Raw genomic sequence first — 6,693 nt, forward strand, 5'->3', positions numbered from 1 at the left:
AGGCGGGAGAGGGATAAATGACTTTGGAATTAGCAGATACAAACTACCATATATAAGACAGATAAACAACAAGGTCCTACTGTATAGTACCGGAAACTATATTCAATATCCTGTAATAAACCATAATGGAAAAGAATATGAAAAAGAATATACATATATATATCTGAATCACTTTGCTGTACACCAGAAACACAACATTGTAAATTAACTATACCCCAATTTTTAAAAAAATTGTCCTCTTCTAATTCGCTATTACTGGTCCCAATTGGAGTGTGCCATTTGTTCCCTACCAACATCCTGACTGATGCATGCTTCTGTTATACAATCTGAACACAGTTCTTTCCCTTTAAAGTGCTTACCATTGTTCACAATTACAGATTAGAGCAGAAAAACAGTTATTTACTACTTAATTTGTTTCCTGCCTCGTCTCTGTTAAGGCAGTGACTATGTCCTCTTTGCTCAGTCTTGTACCCTTGGTGCCCAGCAGGATGCCTTGTGCTCAGCTGGTGCCCCAAATATTCACTGACTAAATGATTGTCTCAAGGTATGGAGTGGGTAACTGATATGTTATCTCTGGAATTTACCGTTTGTCTTTTAGAAAGAACAATATATATATGTACGTATGTAGGTGCGTGTACATATATATACACACACACAGAGACAGAGAGAGAAAGAGAGAGAGAGAGAGAGAGAGAGAAGAGAGACACTAGTACACCAACCCAAAGCTATCTGTTAAGTTTCTTCACTTAAATTCATCAGATAATAAGTATTTTGGACACTTAATAAGTAGAATATCAGCAGGCATGCCAACTCGGAAACCCAATCTCCAAGACAATATAGATTTTTTTTCCTGCTAAATGGAGTTGAATATTATAAAGGTGACAAAGGGCTGAGAGATAACCAGGCTAAAATGTCTCTTAAATGCTTAAAATGTCATGTCTCTACCAGGTTTTGAAGCAGCCTTTCACAGTGTTCTTTTAAAAATAGTTATGAAGACATGGAAAAATAATAAAAATCACATCACAACAAAAGACTGAGTGGCAAATACATAAATACATTCTAAACTGAATTTTCAAATGGCATCAATAGATAGAATGGGGGTGAGAACATCATGGTTTTGGTAACAAAGATTGCTCAGATATAAAAAGCAGAAGGATATAATATTTTATACTTCAACTCTCCATCCCCTCACACAAATTCCAGGGCCCATAGCAAACAGACAACTGAACAAACTTCTTCCTCTCATTTTTTTGATAAAACATCTAGAACCTATAAAGAAAGTAACAGAAAAATCAACTCCCTTCTTGATTAAAATAATCATGATAACCTTAGTAAAATAGCCATAAAAGTAGCTGTTTAATGAAAAACAACAACCAATACTACCTTTATAGTGTAACAGATTCTGTCTTATTAAAATCAGGAACGTGACTAAGATTTTTATGGCTCTACCATTAAACAATGTTCTTGAGATTACATCCAATATACTTAGCAAAAACAAAAACCAACCAAAATAAAAAGGATAAAATTTGGAAAGGATACAAAATCATTATTCCTCACAGACGATAGGCATATCTGCCAAGAAAACCATAGAGAAGGAACTAAAAGTCTATTCAAATAGCTGGGTTCATTAAGGAGGTCAGTTATGAAATAAGTGTACAGAATCAATAAAAACTTACAGGGACTTCCTTGGTGGTGCAGTGGTTAAGAATTCGCCTGCCAATGCAGGGGACATGGGTTGGATCCCTGTTCCAGGAAGATCCCACATGCTGCGGAGCAACTAAGCCCGTGCGCCACAACTACTTAGCCTGCGCTCTAGAGCCCGTGTGCCACAACTACGGAAGCGCGTGCGCCTAGAGCCCGTGCTCCGCAACAAGACAAGCCACCGCAATGAGAAGCCTGCGCACTGCAACGAAAGTAGCCCCCGCTCGCCGCAACTAGAGAAAGCCCGCGCTCAGCAATGAAGACCCAACACAGCCAAAAAAATAAATAATCTATGAAAAAAAACCTTACAGAACTTTGCTGAAGGCAAAGAAAAGAAAAAAAAGTATTAGAATCCTTACTGAGGTATATTAAAAAAAGAATGTGGAGATAAAATGCAATGCTATAATGTTAATTCTACCTTGTTTGAATTAACTTATAAGTATTTTTCAATTCATCTAGTAATTAAGTTATTTCTATAAAAATGTCTTTGTTATGGTAATTAAAATCCTGAAATATCTGAGCTTCACCATAATGAACTTTCGAAGTCTTAGTCTTAAAAGTATAAAAGTCTCGGATGATTGAAATTGCAGAAAGTAAGGTGAGCTGACTTACTCGCTTTCTGTGGCTGTGAATCAAGTGAATCATCCAGTGGGTGGATGTCTCCTTGGGTGTCACAACTTTGGATTCCATAATCAATCACCCACAGGGTCCCATCTGTTGGCAAGGCATCACAGGAAGAAGAGCAGGCATTTCATTCTCCAAACGGTTGTTTGAAGTTGAAGTTCTCCATGCTTCTCAAAGGGAGGATGCATCCACCCATAAGGTGATGCCACTAGACGAGGTTGGACATGAGTACGGGGCGGTCTGACATGAACAGTGTGAGTATAAGTAAAATATGTGCCTTTGTTGTGTCCCCAGTACTTCTAAAGTCTGAAAAACATATTTTCTTTCTACCAAAGGAGATGGAAACCTCCTTAACACAAAAGAAAAAATAGTTTTATTTTGCTTTCTTCTCCAGCCTTCTTTTCTTCTTGTAGGAAATGAAGGTGCCCCAGAAACTTGTAGAATCCAAGACTTATGTGGAACTTCAAGTATCTGTAAGTCATTACATGACTGCTTTGTACCATACGCACCTTCCATTCAATGAGTCTGTGAAGCAGAAGTGCTTAGCAATAGCCTTAGAATCAGATTGATCTGGGCCAATCTCAACTCTGCCACATTTTGGTTGTGTGAAGTTAAGTACAATCCACAGTAAGCATTTTTATAGCCATGGTTCTCTTATTTGTAAAATAAAGATAGTATGGCTTACCTCAGAGGGTTGTTGTCAGGAATAAACATGATAATGTATGCAAAGAGCACAGCACTTTACAATAAATATGAGTTATCTATTTCAGTAATTAAGTTGTTCAAAATAAGTAACAGTAATCTATTCTTCAAGAGAAATATGTATTCTGACTAATACTATTTTGAATGTCTTCAGTTGTAAATATCCAGAAAACTCAATGAAGGATAGTTTAAAATTACAGAGAATTTCATGGATCATGTAATTTCAATATTCAGAGTCAGTTTAGTTATAATTTGATCAAGGTTGTGAATTTTGTTTTTGTTTTTGTTTTTGTTTTTGCTATTCTCTTGGCTCAATATACTTCCATTTTTCAGCTAAACACTTAAAGTGGCTTCCCTGATGGTTGAAAATAGCTATCGAAGCCCTAAACTTCATATGTTTGTGTTCCACAATGTCCAAAAGGAGCTAACCATGTTCAAGATTCTGAGAAAAAGTGTTAATGTTCCTCACAGCTGAACTACAATTGAAACCAGCCAATATATCTAGGGGAAGCAATTGTAGCAGGTGGCTAAGACAGATTAACTGAACCAAAAACTGTCACAAGTAGAATATGATTAACCCACTTATTCCAATCATGGCCCTTGTCCTAGAAGTGGAGGTTAAAGTTTAGAGTAACTTTGAATCTTTTGTTCAGGGACAGTTGGAGGGGATGGAGGACTAGAAATGAGGTGAATTATATTCTTCAAATAGATTGCATATTTTTGTATTAATATGACAACGTTTTCTAAGACTTTGTCACTGACTTCTCTCATTTGCAGGACTAACATGCCTTGATATTTTTAGCTTGATGTCTGGAGTTGCAATCATGCTGAGTCCTATTCTCAAGCTCAACCATTACTGAGTTGCAGGATCTTCAGCAAGTCACATCTGATCTCTGGGCATCAATGTTTTCACTTGTTAAAAAAGAAGGCTGGATTTGATGACCTAAAAGTTCTCAATAGTTTCAGGGGTCTCAACGAACCCAACACATTTCTCTTATAAGTAGGAAAATGGCTGTTAAGCAATCTCTCAACTTCTGTTCTGGAAATTACACAAACTAATTCAAGTTCCTTTTATCTTTCCTCACTGGTACTATTTTCTATTCCTTTCATCTTTTTGTTGATATTCTATGGACCTGCTACAATTTCTCCATATCCTATTCTCTATATGAAATCTTTAACCAAAAAAAAAAAAATCTTAGATATCAGTAATGTCTCCTAAGTAAGGAGAGATCTCTTCCAAGAAATTATTTTGAAACTTGCTTGTGTATTTAACAATATTTTGTTCTTGAAAATTCCCAACATAGACTATTTTGGCAGGTGCTTAAAATGTTCTGTTGCTTTTTGAGGTTACAGTTATTTTTATTTTTGTAAAATTTCCATACAATGAAATGTACAATTCTTATTACATGTTCAATGAATTTAAACATGAATCTACCTATGTAGCACACTCCTTATCAAAAATTAGAATGCTATCATCCCATAATATTCCTCATGCCCCTTACAAGTCAAACAACACTTTCATGGCTCCAGAAGCAGCAATCACTCTGAGTTTTGCACTATAGATTAAATTTGTTCCAGAACTTCACATAACTAAAATCATGCAGTATGTGCTCTTTTGTATGAAAAAAACTATCTCTATAATTAAAATTCAATTAACTATATTTGTGCATGTCAATTACTGGATTCTATATTCTGTTTCATGAATCTGTATGTTTATTCTTTTGCCAGTAACACACTGTCTTGATTTCTGTGACCTAGTTATAGAAATACATCTTGAAATCAGTTAGTGTGACTCCTTCTGCTTTGTTATTCTTTACAAGCTTGTTTTGGCTCTTCCAGTTCCTTTGCCTTTCCATATAAACTTTAGAATGAGCTTGTTGATATCTACAAAGAAAACCTCCATTGGGATTGCACTGAATCTGTAGGTAAGTTTTCAGAGCACTGACACCTTAACAGTATTTAAACTACTGATTCAACTTTAACCTTCAATATTAAAATTAATAAAACAGTCTTGCAGTTTCCTTCTGTCTTACACAGGAAGAAATCCAGGATTTAAATATTAGCATTAGCTTTTGGAAGTGCGGAAAAAACAAACCCCGAAGACTTGAGGAATCTCCAGCTAAGGATAAGGATTCAAAAATAATAATTCCAATAAATAAATCAGTAATTTCTAAGATTCAACTGTTGGTAAATTGATTGATAGCAAAATAAAAGAGGGATGCTATGGAGAAATGCAAGGAAACATTCTTGTGTCGATCCTCAGACTGACCAACTGTGGTACAGGGGAAACGTAGTGATAGAAGGTATCTGAGAAGCATGCAGTAAAAAGATGACAGGGGTTTTTCCTATTTAACCCATTTCACCTTCTAAACTTACTAATCAGTGAAGCTTTAAATAGGACCAACACTGTCAACAGTTGCAACACTTTTGCAAAGGATCACACAACTAAGAAATTCAGGTCAACAAGCACATTTCTAATTTAAGCTGAAATGCTTTCCAGAGTAGCTAAATGACTGGGGTGACCAATGCTACAGATGTTCAAGGAGAGAGTGATGAGTTCCAAAATAGGAGAAGATGGAAGAAGATAAATTTAAGTTGGGTCTTAAATAATAGTTAGATTTTAGAGTTTTGGAGAAGTTAGGAAGAGTTAAAATAATGGTAAAGATGCGTATCTTGTTTTTCCCTCACCTCCACTGTATTTCGCTTCTTTCATTCTGATAGCAAACATCAAGTGTATTCACTGGGCTAATCTCTGTGCTGTGCTCTGGGGCTTCACTGGCATCTTCACCTCCCCTTTCCTGTCTGTACGTCTCAACTAAGTATCACTGCCTCAGCAAAGTCACTGCTGACCGAAAAAAACAAAAAATTCCTGTTATTTACATTGCTCACTCCCCCTCGTTTCTCTTTATCATTACACTTTTTTTTTTTTTTTTTTTAACTTTTCAGGTTTTTTTCCCTCTTGTACAGGGAACACCATCGTATCCCCACTACTTCATGGAATGAATGACTTAATATACAGATGTCTCCTTTAACCACCTTGCAAATTCTTAGAGGGAAGTGACCTTCTCTAATTTGTCTTTTAGTGTTAATACTCTGCTTTCAAAAGAAATATGTATAAAAATATTTAACATGTTAAGCGTTACAGAGGTAACTTCAGAACTCTGCATGAGGTAGGTGGAGTTCTCAGTAGGAATTCTCCAATACTCCTACAAAACAGTTTCAAAGAGGCAGTAATCTTTATGTTGGGCCTCCAAAATATAAGAGGTATTTACTTGGCAGAAAAAGGGTCACAGACAACCCTATCAGCTTTGCTGTGAAACTTACATCCAGTTGTTTATTCACTCATTTTACATACATTTATCGAGATACAAGGTCCAGTACTATTCTAGCCATCTATGATACAAGGTAGTCAATATTAGATATAGTACCTGGTATCATTTAACTTAAAATTTCAACCCCATCAGGGTATGAAAATTAAATAAAGCAAACTCAAGTGCTGTATCTTTTGCACTAAGCATTTTTTTCTATATTATTTCATTTAGTTCTCACAACAACCTGATGGAATAATTACTATATCATTAGCCCCCATTTCATAATAATAAAATTGAAGCACAAAGAAGTTAAAGAATTATCCAAGGTGACAATCCCCACACCAGGTAAGTGACA

The sequence above is a fragment of the Balaenoptera borealis genome, assembly GCF_965194805.1.
Source record: "Balaenoptera borealis genome assembly, chromosome: 19".
Classification (NCBI taxonomy): Eukaryota; Metazoa; Chordata; class Mammalia; order Artiodactyla; family Balaenopteridae; genus Balaenoptera; species Balaenoptera borealis.